Source organism: Culex pipiens, chromosome 1 (genome assembly GCF_016801865.2).
Source record: "Culex pipiens pallens isolate TS chromosome 1, TS_CPP_V2, whole genome shotgun sequence".
Lineage (NCBI taxonomy): Eukaryota > Metazoa > Arthropoda > Insecta > Diptera > Culicidae > Culex > Culex pipiens.
The window spans coordinates 77015283-77029570 of NC_068937.1; the positions used below are offsets into that span (position 1 = coordinate 77015283).

General features: G+C 36.8%; 1 long non-coding RNA gene across 1 annotated transcript; it reads left to right on the forward strand.

Annotated features, from left to right (window-relative positions):
- Positions 1 to 3013: 3013 nt before the first annotated feature.
- LOC120428531 (uncharacterized) lies at positions 3014 to 7556 on the forward strand. The gene is made up of 3 exons (XR_008211732.1): positions 3014 to 6159; positions 6222 to 6289; positions 6345 to 7556. It is a non-coding gene; the product is annotated as an uncharacterized LOC120428531 (long non-coding RNA).
- The last annotated feature ends 6732 nt before the right edge of the window (positions 7557 to 14288 follow it).

Genomic DNA, 14288 nt, shown 5'->3' on the forward strand with positions numbered 1-14288 from the left:
GAACGCAAGGGAAAATCCCTAACAACGAGCGAAGGTGCTAATCACCTAGGCCCATTATCTGGTTTCTTTCAGTTTGTGTTAGTAAACCTACCAAAATTCACAAAAATTTGTCCTGAATTAGTTCTTTATTGATTCATCCAACAAAAATAGATTATTAAATTCTTCATGTAGTTTCCGTCGTAGTTTATGGACGTCCCCACACAAATCGATCAAATTTCCCAGCTGGTTCTTCAGAGTAGATCGTTTGGCCGCTTCTCGGCAACAGAATGTCGGCTGATCCACCTCCCGGTAACCGATCCCAGTTGATGTTGTTGTTTGCAGGGCTGTGGAGTCGGAGTCGGAGTCGGAGCCGGAGTCGGTGGAGTCGGGTCTTTTTGGGGACCTGGAGTCGGAGTCGGAGTCGGAGTCGTCAAAACTCGAACAGCTGGAGTCGGAGTCGGAGCCGGAGTCGGCTAAATTCTTATGAGCTGGAGTCGGAGTCGGAGTCGGAGCCGAATATTTCTGATAACCCGGAGTCGGAGTCGGAGTCGGAGTTATCTTAAGTTCAACAAAATTATGTACATTGTTTATTAACAATTATTATTTATTGTTATTGTTATTGTTATAATGCAGGTTAATTCATGGAACTTCGTATATTTTCAATCGTTTTTTGGATCGCATGCACTGCGTTGCCTTTTTATTCATTTTCTAAAAGAGATTTATCAGATGTCATTAAGTTTTTAAGCATTTTTATAGTGATTGGAATGCTTAAATTGTGTTATTTCATTATGATCATTTAATGATAACCTGTTAATCCTCTCTTACCCAAGTATTTAGTATGATAACTAAAAAAAATAAACAATATTGTTTTGTAGTCAGAAAAATTCAACTGATTTTGACTGACTTTCCTTTTGCTTATATACCCTTTCAATTCAAATTTGACCATGTTTAATCCAGTTTTTTTTTTTCAGAAAAAAGTTCACACACAGTCATCTTTTAACCCTGCTATAGTGAATGTCTTTGAAGTTTTAAATAATATTTTTCAAGGAAAGAAGTTGCGAGGTACATAAAAATATTGAAGATAATATCCACTGTTTTTGAAAATCGAGAAAAACACTTACAGTATAACTATTCCATCAAATTATCTACGATTATAACAATCTATTACTTGGAACTCAACATGCTAATTTTGCTTGTAACAAATACAAAAAAATCAATGTGTAAATTTAAAAAAATTTAAACTGACAAAAAAAATCATATAAAGTTGCAACAAATTTTGAAATAATCATTGAATATCGTCACCATCGTGCTAACTTGTCGTACGTGCATTTTGGGCCAAATTGAGTTAAGAACGCCATTTTGTGAAGCTCACAATGCCTCACCTTTTGACCTTCACAGATCCCCAAAATTCGATTTGAATGCTGAGATATTCACCAAAAACCAAAAAAAACTCCGTGCATTTTTATCACTTTACATATGAAAGTAGTTTCGATCTTGTCGTGCTATCTTGTCACTCCCTGAAAATTGATGTAAGTGTGACAATTGGCCAAAGGGATTTCAGGTCAGGATGCGTTTGACGCACGTACAAGTTAGACCACCGTAAACATTTGTAATTATAACTCGGGACTCCAGCAACCAAATACAACCAAACTTCGGGACAATGCAAGAATAGTCAGCAAACAAAAGTGTGTTTTTTTATTGTTTAATTGCGTGCCCTTGTTTTGTTGTTTTATTCAAGGTCAAACGGCGGGGTGCGACAGATAGCACGACGACGTCGATATGGTAAATAAACAGATTATCTTAATGTTTACTATTTCTCTACTAAAATCTGAAAGTGTTTATCCTTAGGCAAACTATTTTGATATCGTTGCAAATTATCATTGAACAAATCTCAAAATTTAGGAACCGAAGAAGAACCAACAAAAATGTATGAAAAAAATGACAGGATTTTAATTTATTTAAGAATTCGTCTGCTGTGTGCTATCTTGTGACACAGAACCATTTTGGTCGAAAATGAGTTAATGGTGACGTTTTTGCTATCTTTAACCAAACAACTTTACAAGAGCTTTAACCCCAATTTTGGGAACTCGCTTTCCGTTTCCCGGATATCGCAAGACACATGTGACATAGACCAATTTATCATCAAAATGATCGTGCACACTTGTGACACGTCATACATGTTGTTGGAAAATTTGGAATTTTTTTTCTTGATTTTCACAAATTTATGTTGATACAAACTTTCTAAAGGCAATGCAATCTTTTGTTGATTTAAGCCTATTTTAGTTTGTGTGGGAATTCTGTGCACACTTGTGACACGAAGTACAATTTTACTTTCGAAACACACTTGTGATACGTGCTTCAGATTTTTTGTTAACATAATGTATTGTATCTTTTAACTGGTGTAACCAAATTAGGAGCGTTTGTTTAGCGATAGTATACAAACCGATTGCTTCAAAAAGTTTGACTCTATCATTCATATTTTTGAAATTAATTTATCATCAAATTTTGAAAATCGATTTTCTCGAATATGGTAATTAATGGTGTTGTCACAAGATAGCACACAACATGACGATTGTGCTCTTAATGGAACATGTCGTCCTTCGCCAATATGACGGAAAGCGATTACCATTGCAATTCAATGCACCTAAACAAAATGTGCTTGGAAAGGATAGCTTAAGGGGTCCTTTTGGAAAATATCAGTGACCTAGAAAATATGTTAAACAAGTATAGTTTCGTTTAAATTTAGTACATATTTAAAAAAAAAACAAGGTGACTTTGATAGTCAAAGTGCGTCTTTAAATTTTAGCCTAAAATTTAACAAATTGATTTTTTTTTGTTAAATTAATCATTAAGTTTTGGTTTCTTTTGATTAATTAAAATTAATAATAAATTTAATAACAATTAAATAATTAAATTTATCAGCTTTTTTATAAATTATATGTAAATTTGAGGTTAAGTAAATAAATCCATATACACTTACAAAATTAGTTCTTCTACAAATGCCTACAAATCTGGAAATATTTTTTGATTTATGTTTCAATACCGTATAAAAATTATAACCTAGACACTTTTTTTCCCTTTTTTTGATTCGAACTTTCTTTCCTTGAGAAAAACATGACACTTAGAGAGTATATAAATAATCCCATTTATCATTGTTTTCAAAATAATAGTTAACTAACTTTTGAAATATTTAAAAAATATGTGGAGTCGGAGTCGGAGCCAACCATTTATTGAAGGCTGGAGTCGGAGTCGGCTAGAGTTGGTAGGCCGGAGTTGGAGTCGGAGTCGGAGTCGGTTGGAGCTGAAAGCCGGAGCCGGAGTTGGAGTCGGAGTCACCTTATCTCAAAAAGCCGGAGTCGGAGTCGGAGTCGGAGTCGTTTAAAACATGACCCGACTCCGCAGCCCTGGTTGTTTGTTTTCATGCCGAAGTTTGGCCCGTTGAAATCCGCTGAAAATTGAAGAAAAACAGTCAATTATAACTAAACTTACTATGAATTAGAGTGAGCAATGTGATTGACTAACACCGCGATTAGAATCGATCAGTTTCAGTTAGGATTTAGCAATTTAGGATTTTACAAATTTAGGTTTCTCGAGCTATGTACCCTCTAACAGTTAGAGAGGCAACCAAGCATAAATTATGCTCCAAAACACTTCTTAGGCATCAACAACTACAACTACATGCCACACCTGTCCAGCTTCAGACGAGAGTACAGATGGTTCATGAGCTCTGCGGACGAGAGCGAAAGACCAACTCCCCTAGCCAACATGAAGATTTATGCTCGAACCTGCTGACTGTCGACAAAATATGCTAGGCAAACTATGACCCAACCAGCTATGTCCCTTTCACCCAATCGAAAGCAACAAGATCTCATAAAACCTCTAACCTTCAAGTCTCCTCGATCAAAGAGTTGAGCGTCCCACAATAACTAAGACTACTGGTGACTAAAACGAGGAACTAGAGCATAACTACCACGAACACCCTCGAACTAGTCAATCGCGATCTCGGACATCGTAAACAGACAGTCCAACGAGACAAAAATTAGATTTAGGATAGGAATAGGATCAAGGATGGGAGCAAATACCCTACCTGATGTAAATAAAGCTTGTTAATTGTTAGTCGCGCCTAATCTTATAAAAACTATGTGAGTAATTACCGTTATTGTTAGTATTCTTCTTGATCTTCGTTATGTTTATGTTGAGTCCCACGAAGTGATGTTGTCGTAGCATGATCGATGGTGTAAAGTTGGCTTCAGTTTCGTCGTCTGGAGCATATTTTTCGGGAACTTGAGATGAGTAGAGATGTAGTCAGCATAATTCAGCATCGTGCAGCATAAATGTCGTCGTGTTGAGTAGGTTAGGTTATCCAATTAGAACTCGTCGCAGCTTCCAATCAGAAACGAAGTTGATGACGTCACAGCACATTCAGCCTTCAGCAACATATTTCCGCCGTAATTTTCAGCCTTCCGCAACATATTTCTCCATTCAGCAGTAAATTTTGGCTTCCGCACTTGGTTTTTAGTTCAGCAGCATAAATTTCGTCCCGCCTTCAGCATAATTAGTAAATTTCCGTCAGCCTTCAGCACTTGAGAGTTACGTTTTTGTCCCACGACGCAGCTCCTACAAAAGAACACACAAAGCACATCAATTCTAAGTTTTAGGGAGAATATTTGAATACTCCCCCCGTAAATCAAGTTCAGATGACGAATTTTCAATAGTTTCAGGCACTTTCCACTACATTTTGGCACAAGTAGAGCACATTTTTTGGACAAATCACACCGTAAGTAAAATTACGGACAGTCAGCACCACGTTTGTTTACGTTTTCGTTTGACGTCCTCGGCGAAGCTTTTTGACGAAGCTTTTGGTTTGACAGTTCCAGTTAGTTAGGTAGAGTGAAATTTTTTCAGTGTTTATTTGGGAAAACCCTTGTGGCGAATTTCAGTTGTCTTGTTGAATTTCGGGTGACCAGAGACGATTCTGGGGTGGAAATTCAATATAGATATTTTAATTAGGCTGCGTTCTGTTAGAGTGAAGGACAAATTTGCCTGAAGTAAAGCTTTGGGGTGGGCCTAAACTCTGCAGAACAGATGATTTCGGTGAATTAGGACGAAGTTTCATTTGCTCAACGTAATGATTGGGGTAGATTCTGAGTCTTAATGAGCCAGTGTTATTTCGGGAACATAAAGTATGGAGACTTTAGGTTGTATTTTCATTAAATATGGAATATTATTTATTTGAAAGTATATTTTATTTTGGGGTATTGATTGGGATTTGAGTGTTAGGATGAATGAATGAGGAATGTCAACCATTAGTCATAGTCGAACTGCTAGTCCTGGATTGTTCAACAAGTTGTTTTTCTGGGAGAAATTTAGAGATGTTAGCCTGTAAAGTAAATGACCGAAAAAAAAGTATCCATGATTAGGTTATAAAATTTTTGCACTAGCATTTTGTTGAGGATTTCTGAACGTTCGCTGGAGACCGGAGTGAAGACGTTGATGGTCAGTAACAAGCATTTTCTGTGATGGATCATGACTTGGAAATAGAGATGGAGGTTACTCGTAACCGATGATCATATATGACCCCGAACTGTTGAAAATCTTTCGCAAATTGTTTTTGGTGAAATGTAAATATATTTGTAGTATTAATTTGTTTTTTTTTGTGGTTCCTCCGTGTTTTTCGTAAGATTTCCCCTTACGAAAATTCAGTTTTATTTTATAAACTGAATTTTCGTAATTTAAGCATGGAGTGATGTAACAGTTGCACTTGTTAGCATTTATTTATTTATTTATTTCGGTTTTTCCGTTCGTCTTTAAATGTAATTCGATCTCCGTTACCACGGTAATCAATGTAGGTGATGTTAGCCCCCACGATCGTTGGTAACTATCGTTACTGGTTTAAGACCTGGAGAGAGAATCTCGCGGAGGTCGCTCATATGTTGAATCCTTCGGGAAGACGGAAAGGGACGGTCAGAGCTATTGCCGACCGCTAGAGTGAGACGGGAACTCAGATCTTTAAAGATCCGAAGAAGCCCGAGGCAATCTCCGGGAAACGGCGTGCCAAAAGTACGTCTGGGGCCACCTTCCCCGTTCTGAGGAAGCAAGTACTCGTTCACTTTGTCCCAGACCTTTGTGAAGTGTGGAGTGCGCAGACTTTTATCCCGGGTTCCCCTGTCCAGTCCTGAGGTTTGAAAGTGGCGTGGTAGTGTTTCCGGTTAGGCTTTAAATTCTAACTTCTCCCCCCCTAGATCTCGACAAGGTTAGGATCGTGTGTGTGTGAAGAAGTGAACTTTTGTGCGGCCTAGCTAGAGATCAGGTAAAACCGTTACCCCGTGCGAAGTTCGTTGGCTTCGCTTCTTTCACCCTACCAGCCAAGCAGCACCAGTAGGAGTACGAGCGCGCGTCCACCACCGCCCCGCATCGAGTGTGGGACAAGTTTTGACCCGGCACACGCTACATCGCCGGAAGAGACGAGCCGTCAACATCTCGTCTGGAGGCGGTCCATCCGCCCACGTGCTGGCCCGGAAAGTTCATTCCCGGCCCGCGCAACATCATCGAAGTCAACCGCGCAACCGCAGGTCGAACCGGCAGCGTCGTCCGCGCCGTCCGCGAGCACGCGGTTAAGATCAACAGCAGCAGCATCAGCAAGTAACAGGAGCAACAGCAGTAGTCCGGTGAGTCCGTTCTTTTTCATCGGGTGAAGGGTGACGGCCACGAAAGGCGTCACGAACGTTTTTCCGTTCCGGCTGCGGCCGTAGAGCGGACGCCATTTTGATGGACGGCGTCCATTTTGTTTAAGCGCGTGTTGCCATGCGCCCGGAGTGTGACGGCCTTTATTGACACCCCCCACACGTCCACGAAATAGCACTCTAGTGCCTTTGTCTGCCGCAGTCCGCTTGACTGCCGGTGACGTCAGCGATCAGCTGTTCCAGCTGACGAGCTGAAGATTTGAGGTTGAGGAGAGAGCACAAAAGCACGGGGTAACAGAAGAACAAACAGTACAGACAGTAGGGAGAGCAAAAGCACACAGTAGGAAAATGGTTAGGTAGACGTTGAAGACGAAACAATGAATGAAATACAAAATGTTAGACTAGTCCAATAAACGAGCACCTTTTCTGATTCCCTGCCAACTAAATTATGAGTGATTATTTTGGAGATTAATAAAGTCCCTGCAGTTAAAATGAGCTCACGTGTTAGTTTTTTTGGTCGATCCGGAGCGCTGCTTCCGTCACTTTAGGGTCCGTTCCCAGTCCTTTCCTCCCCAATGCAAAAGTTCTGCGTATTTCCCATGCTTCGTGAAGTTCTCTGGTGGCGGGTGTCGGTACTACCCATGATGATTCATACGGGCACGGGGGGTCCTATACTGGCGGATTGCTGAGGAGCTTTTTCGGGAGGCTGAGCTTTCCGTACCGTTCTTGTGGGTCACTTTGGTACGCTGGCCGATTCGATCTTGCTTCTTCCCTGGGAAGAAGTTCAACCGAGCACCTCTTCGAGAGTCTCAAACCGGGCAAATTTAACATGGCGGGCAGTCTCCCTCACGGGAGTGGCGCATAAGCTGCACCGTTTGCAACCGATCGAATCGCAACGGCGACACGTTAGAAGTAAAATAACATAAAAGACCGAAGGGTAAGTATCTAATTTTGAATAAAAGATTAGATTGATATGACACGTCGTGTAAAATTTTCTACACAAATTTTCTTCTACTGTTATCGAGCCTTAAAATACAAATTGGAATCAGTGACTATTACTTAATTAATTTAAACATGTTAATATTAACGCTTTCTCTAAGTTGTCCAGATAAGGTTCCTTGAGTCGATCGTTTCCACATGGCTACATGAAAAGTAGAAGATTTTTTTCTCCATGACCCATGAAAAGTATCGTAAGTAAGTAACTTAATGTAAACATTAGGGTGGTCCAAATCCGAACATTTTAACCTGTTCTCCAATCTTTATCAATTCTCGATTAAATTTTCAAAAGGTCCTATCTGCATAGGAAATCCATGAGGGATAGGTTGTTTTGAAAATTTAATCTAGAATTCTCAGATGTAGGACCTTCGTTAAATTTAGAACAACTTTCCCCAATACACCATATTTTTAAGATTTTTTTGCTGAAAAGGACAATCTTTGCGCGGCCGGCTCAAAGGGGCAACATAACAGACGCACTGCAAGGCAGGTAGGCAGGTTAGCGAGCACGCACGTGCATTAAAAACATTGTTTCTAGGTAGCCCCTTAGAGCCGTCTGCACAAAAATGATCATTTTCAGAAGCTAATAACTTTTTAGCCAAAAATACCTAAAAATATGGTGTCTTCGGGAAAGTTGTTCAAAATGTAATTAATGTCCTACTTCTGAGAATTGATAAACATTGGACTACTATTGCGCCCTCCATAGGTAAAAAACTGAAACAGTTGCTTTTATCCATACATTTTGATGATTTTTTCCATACAAACTTTAAGCGATTGGAGGTTCGTGTGGTCAAAATGAGCACAGATTGGAATTTAGACTAGTGATGGGTCAATCTTTGATTTCAGGCGTAGCCCCGAGAAAGCCCCCCCACCCTAGTAAACATGTTAAGGTTTATGTTAACATTCCATACGTCGCCTTCCCTAAGGTGTCGATAAGGTCCAGCTTGTTATGATACACTACCTTCCCTTTACTAAGCAATCGAATCAGGAAAGAAAAAGATAACCAGTTGTGTTGGTCTAAGCCGGGATTTGAACCCCGATGTACCGCTTACGAGGCGGAAGCGTTACCACGCTGGCTCTGTAAAAAACATAATAACAACAATTTGAAAAAATAGCTGGATTAGTTTTCGAAATTTTCAAAAAATCATGCAAAACTTGAAAGCTCCATCATAATTTACTGTATTACTGAATCATACCTTTTCTTGTTCAGTCAATGTTTGTCCTTTTGCAAAATGATTTTATTCGTTGGTCAATAAGAATGACTCGCTTGCTCTGTGTACACCAAAACACAGCACACAAGAAGTCATGATGTTTATAAATGTATTACCTAATATTTGCTCCATTTATGTTGTTTGCGAATGATACTCCGCTGTTGCTCACAGCAGACTGCTCGGCTACCAACTTAAAAAATGTTTGTAGATAAACAAAGATAGGAAACTCTCGACTTTAGAGATAGATGAAAGTTATAGTGTTATGAAGTGATTCAAACGCTAGATTCTTTTACAAAAGATACTACTTATTGTAAAATTTATGGACTTTTTACTAGTGCGCCAAATTTAAACATTCCGAGAAGAATAATTTTTGTTTCAATCAAAATAAATTCAATTGAGTAAATCCTGAAATTAAGTTTTCAGTATTTTTGAAATGTTTTGTAAAAATAAAAGTACAACATATTGAAAAAATATCGTCGTTTTGATGCAATTATCATCACTTCTACCACGATTTCACACGTTCAAAATTATTTTGAGTATCAGTGGAAGCTCTATATACAGTTCAGCAAATTGTTTTTTTCGCCAAACTCGGTTTATTCAAGATTAAATTACTTGGGCTTTATAATATTATTTTATTCTAAAAAAAACAGCAATTTCCTGAAACATTGTAGTTTTTTCTTAAGCCCGTAAAATTTCCACGAAACTTGATGGCCCCGTTGAACTGAAAATTTTCAGCTTGAAAAATCACTTAGCTTATTTGCTTACATATTTGAATGTAAAAAAATCTTGCAGGTTGTCTAACAAAACATTTTATAACTTTTTACAGCATTTTTCACGTTCCGTGAAATTTCCGCGAAATTTTGTGTTTTCGAATAGTGGTCCCCATGACAATTGCATTGTGTGAAAAATCACTAAGCCTAGACATAAGGGGTGTCCTAGCAAAGTTTGGGTGGTTCCTAAAAATATTTATTTTCAAAAAATGAAACATTTCGTTTCAACCGATTTCAACTCACTTGGACGCAAATGAATGGTTATTATTTGACCGATTCTTAGCGAAACTACACCAAAATGTCACTTTTTTCAATTTTCAATGTGATTTTTAATATGAAAAAAATCATTTTTATTATGATGCAATAATTGCAATGTGCTTTAAATGCGTTTTCTTACTTTAAAAGCCAAGAATATTGACCAAATGTGGTCTGCTAGCCATTGAACGGGAGAGGAGTTTTTTCATAAATCTGCTCCTTTCGTTGTCCCGTCACGAAAAGAAATGGCTGGCAAAAACTCATTTTTTTAACAATTCTTTCAGTTCAAGGAGCAAAAGATTCGTTTATTAATTTGTGATAATGTGTAGAAGAGCAAAAGTTTTTAAAAATCAAACTGGCAAAACTGTAGCGATTTTTGTAGTGTGAGCAATTCTCTACCAAAACCGGAAATGGATTTTATTTGTATTTTTTGATTTGGCTCAAACTTTGTGGAGGCCTTCCCTATGACCAAAGAAGCCATTTTGCATCATTAGTTTGTCCATATAAATTTCCATACAAATTTGGAAGCTGTTCATACAAAAATGGTACGTATATATTCGAAAATCTGTAACTTTTGAAGGAATTTTTTGATCAATTTGGTGTCTTCGGCAAAGTTGTAGGTATTGTTAAGGACTATTTAGAAAAAAATAGGTACACGGAAAAAAAAAATTTCCCGATTTTTTTATTAACTTTTTTTTCACAAAAACTCAAATTCCCAAAATACGTATTTTTTGATTTTCGAGATTTTTTGATATGTTTTAGGGGACAAAAATCCGCAACTTTTGAGCTATAGAGCAACATGGTCAAAAAATCTGCCGCCGAGTTATGATTTTTTGAAAAACTGGTGATTTTTGGAAAAAATCGAAATTTCATACATAAAATTTTTTTGACCTCATTTTTTTATGCAAAATTGAATTTGCAATCGAAAAGTACTTTACAAATTTTTTGATAAAGGGCTCCGTTTTCAAGATATAGCCACCGAAAGTTTGATTTCAGCGAAATATTAACAGTTTTTCGATTTTTAAAAATAGTGACCATGAGTGACCATTTCTAAAAATATTTTTTTTGAAAAGTTCAGAAAATTTGCTATATAATTGTCTAAGAGATATTGAAGATTGGACCTCTGGTTGTTGAGATACAGCGGCTTAAAGAAAAAGAAACACGAAAATTGAAGTTTTTTAAGTCTCACCCAAACAGCCCACCATTTTCTAATGACGATATCTCAGCAATTAATGGTCCGATTTTCAATGTTAATACATAAAACATTCGTGAAATTTTCCGATCTTTTCGAAAAAAATATTTTGAAAAAAATTAAATCAATACTAGCATTTTTAATGGGCATAATATTCAAAGTTTGGCCCTTTTAAAATGTTAGTCTTGATTTAATTTTTTTCAAAATATTTTTTTCGAAAAGATCGGAAAATTTCACGAATGTTTCATGTATTAACATTGAAAATCGGACTTTTAATTGCTGAGATATCGTCATTAGAAAATGGTGGGCTGTTTGGGTGAGACTTAGTAAAACTTCAATTTTCGTGTTTCTTTTTCTTTAAGACGCTGTATCTCAGCAACCAGAGGTCCAATCTTCAATGTCTCTTAGACAATTTTATAGCAAATTTTCTGAACTTTTCAAAAAAAATATTTTTAGAAGTGGTCACTCATGGTCACTATTTTTAAAAATTGAAAAACTGCAAATATTTCGCTAAAATCAAACTTTCGGTGGCTATATCTTGAAAACGGAGCCCTTTATCAAAAAATCTGTAAAGTACTTTTCGATTGCAAATTCAATTTTGCATTAAAAAATGAAGTCAAAAAAATTTCATGTATGAAATTTCGATTTTTTCCAAAAATCACCAGTTTTTCAAAAAATCATAACTCGGCGGCAGATTTTTTGACCATGTTTCTCTATAGCTCAAAATTTGCGGATTTTTGTCCCCTAAAACATATCAAAAAATCTCGAAAATCAAAAAATACGTATTTTGGGAATTTGAGTTTTTGTGAAAAAAAAGTTAATAAAAAAATCGGGAAATTTTTTTTTCCGTGTACCTATTTTTTTCTAAATAGTCCTTAACAATACCTACAACTTTGCCGAAGACACCAAATTGATCAAAAAATTCCTTCAAAAGTTACAGATTTTCGAATATTTACGTACCATTTTTGTATGAACAGCTGCCAAATTTGTATGGAAATTTATATGGACAAACTAATGATGCAAAATGGCTTCTTTGGTCATAGGGAAGGCCCCCACAAAGTTTGAGCCAAATCAAAAAATACAAAAAATAAAAATAGTCGAAATCGGCCGGTTTTGTAGAGAATTGCTCGTGTGCCTTTTAAAAGTCCAGTTTTACGATGTTGTCCCGTCACGCTACATTTTTATTTCAGGAGAAGCACAGGTACTATATGGTTCATTCTGCATGATATTTCTTTTTAGGAAAATCAATTATCTTTCCAAATATGTTAAAACATTGGGGGTTTTCTTCTTTTATTTTGCCACTACAGCCAAAACGCTGAAAAAAACTCGGAATTTTTTTGAAAAGGAGCCGAAGAATCGGTCATTTGGGCTTTCAAAGAATACACCCTTACCAAAAATCATGATTATTTGAGTTCCAAATCCCACTTTTCATCCGATTTTTTGAGTTCAGGTACTACAACCATAAAAATGGTTATATGGGTTGAACTGAAAAAATCGTATGAAAAGTGGGATTTGGAACTCAAAAAATCATGATTTTTGGTAAGGGTTTAGAAATAGTTTGAGGATGAAACTTTAAAATGACGTTTTGGTCATGTCTGAACCATATCAAAAATGGAAGAAGTTCTTTTACAACAAATGGTAACACAAAAAGCAAAGCAGGTATCGAAAAAAAAAATAATTAAAAGGTTTGTCAAGATTTGTTTAGGAGGACAAGAAAACTAAATTAAAATTTTCAGAATTTATGTGAAAAAGAAATCACAAAATCCTTTTATCATTATTATAATTACACAGCAAAAAATCCGATGGTAAAATAGCATCATCACCTATTACACGCTGCATGTACAATTTTTGCAAACACAAAAATAATCGCAGCCGACGGGATTCAAACCCAGCACCAACAGTGTCCCGTGGCAGTGCGTGGCCGAATGGTTACGCTGTCCGCTTTGAAAGCGGATGATTCTGGATTCGATTCCCATCTGCTCCAACCTTCCATCGGATGAGGAAGTAAAATGTCGGTCCCAGCCTTGGTTGTTAGGCCGTTAAGGTGAAAGGCAAAGCCGCGGGGCCGGCTAGTTGGCGCGAAAAATCTCATAGGTTACTGCGATGCGCGCGCGCCACGTGCTCTCGTTTTTAATGCTGGCGTGGCTCAGTTACTGTTCGCACGAACTGCGTGCAGTGGAAAGTATTGTAATCAGTATGAAAATAAAGAAATTAATATTTTTTCAAAACAAATATTTTTTTAAATAGTTTCAAGCAGTGTGGTTGGTGTTAGTAAAGCGTAAACGGGTTTTTCGAAATATGAAAAAAATAATCATTTTGGATTGACAGTTTTTGTGAACTATATCGAACTGCTAATATTTTATTTATTTTTATTTGTTGTACAAATATTGTTTTGGCAAATATTTTAGTAAGGTTTGATTTACAAAAACATTGATAAGCATGATTCGAATGTAAGTAAAATGACTGTATATCGTTATTTCGATTTACAGTAACTAAAAAAAACACACTCAGCCTCACGAACCATGTAAATAACGTCATGATTCGAATTCCCGGACGCTTCGAAACCCGGACACTTCATCTTGTTTTATCAATTATTTGGATATAAGTTCGCATTATGAATGTCAAAACTGTGTTATTCGATGAATTCCAACATCAACTTTCATTTAAAGTTTGTTTGAATGCTGTAGTTAATGCCAAAACAATTAAATACAATAAAATTTTAAGTTTACCAAAAATGCGAAACATTTCACTTGAAATATTTCATAGGCGTTCGAAGCACCGGGAAGGCAAAGCAGAAATTTATAGTTTCGATTTCCTTAAATTCTAGCAAATTTTTATATAAACTATCGATTGTTTTGATGTAAACAGCTTATTTGAGACCTAAAGAATGCCATTCACTAACATTTCAGTCCAAATTTGTGCGATTCATAAGTAAAAACGAGTGTCCGGAATTCGAAGCAAAAGTGTCCGGATTTCGAATCAGCTTTTATCAGTGTCCGGGATTCGAAGCACAACAAGTCATTTTAATTTTAAAATTCTGATGAAAAATTGTTAGAAAAGACATATTTTGCATGCATTTTTTGAAACTGACTGTTTATACTACATCATGATGGTATTTCTACATTTCCAACTTATTACATGATTTTTTGCCAGCTATAACAAAAATGATATGCTACTAAGTGTCCGGATTTCGAATCATGACGTT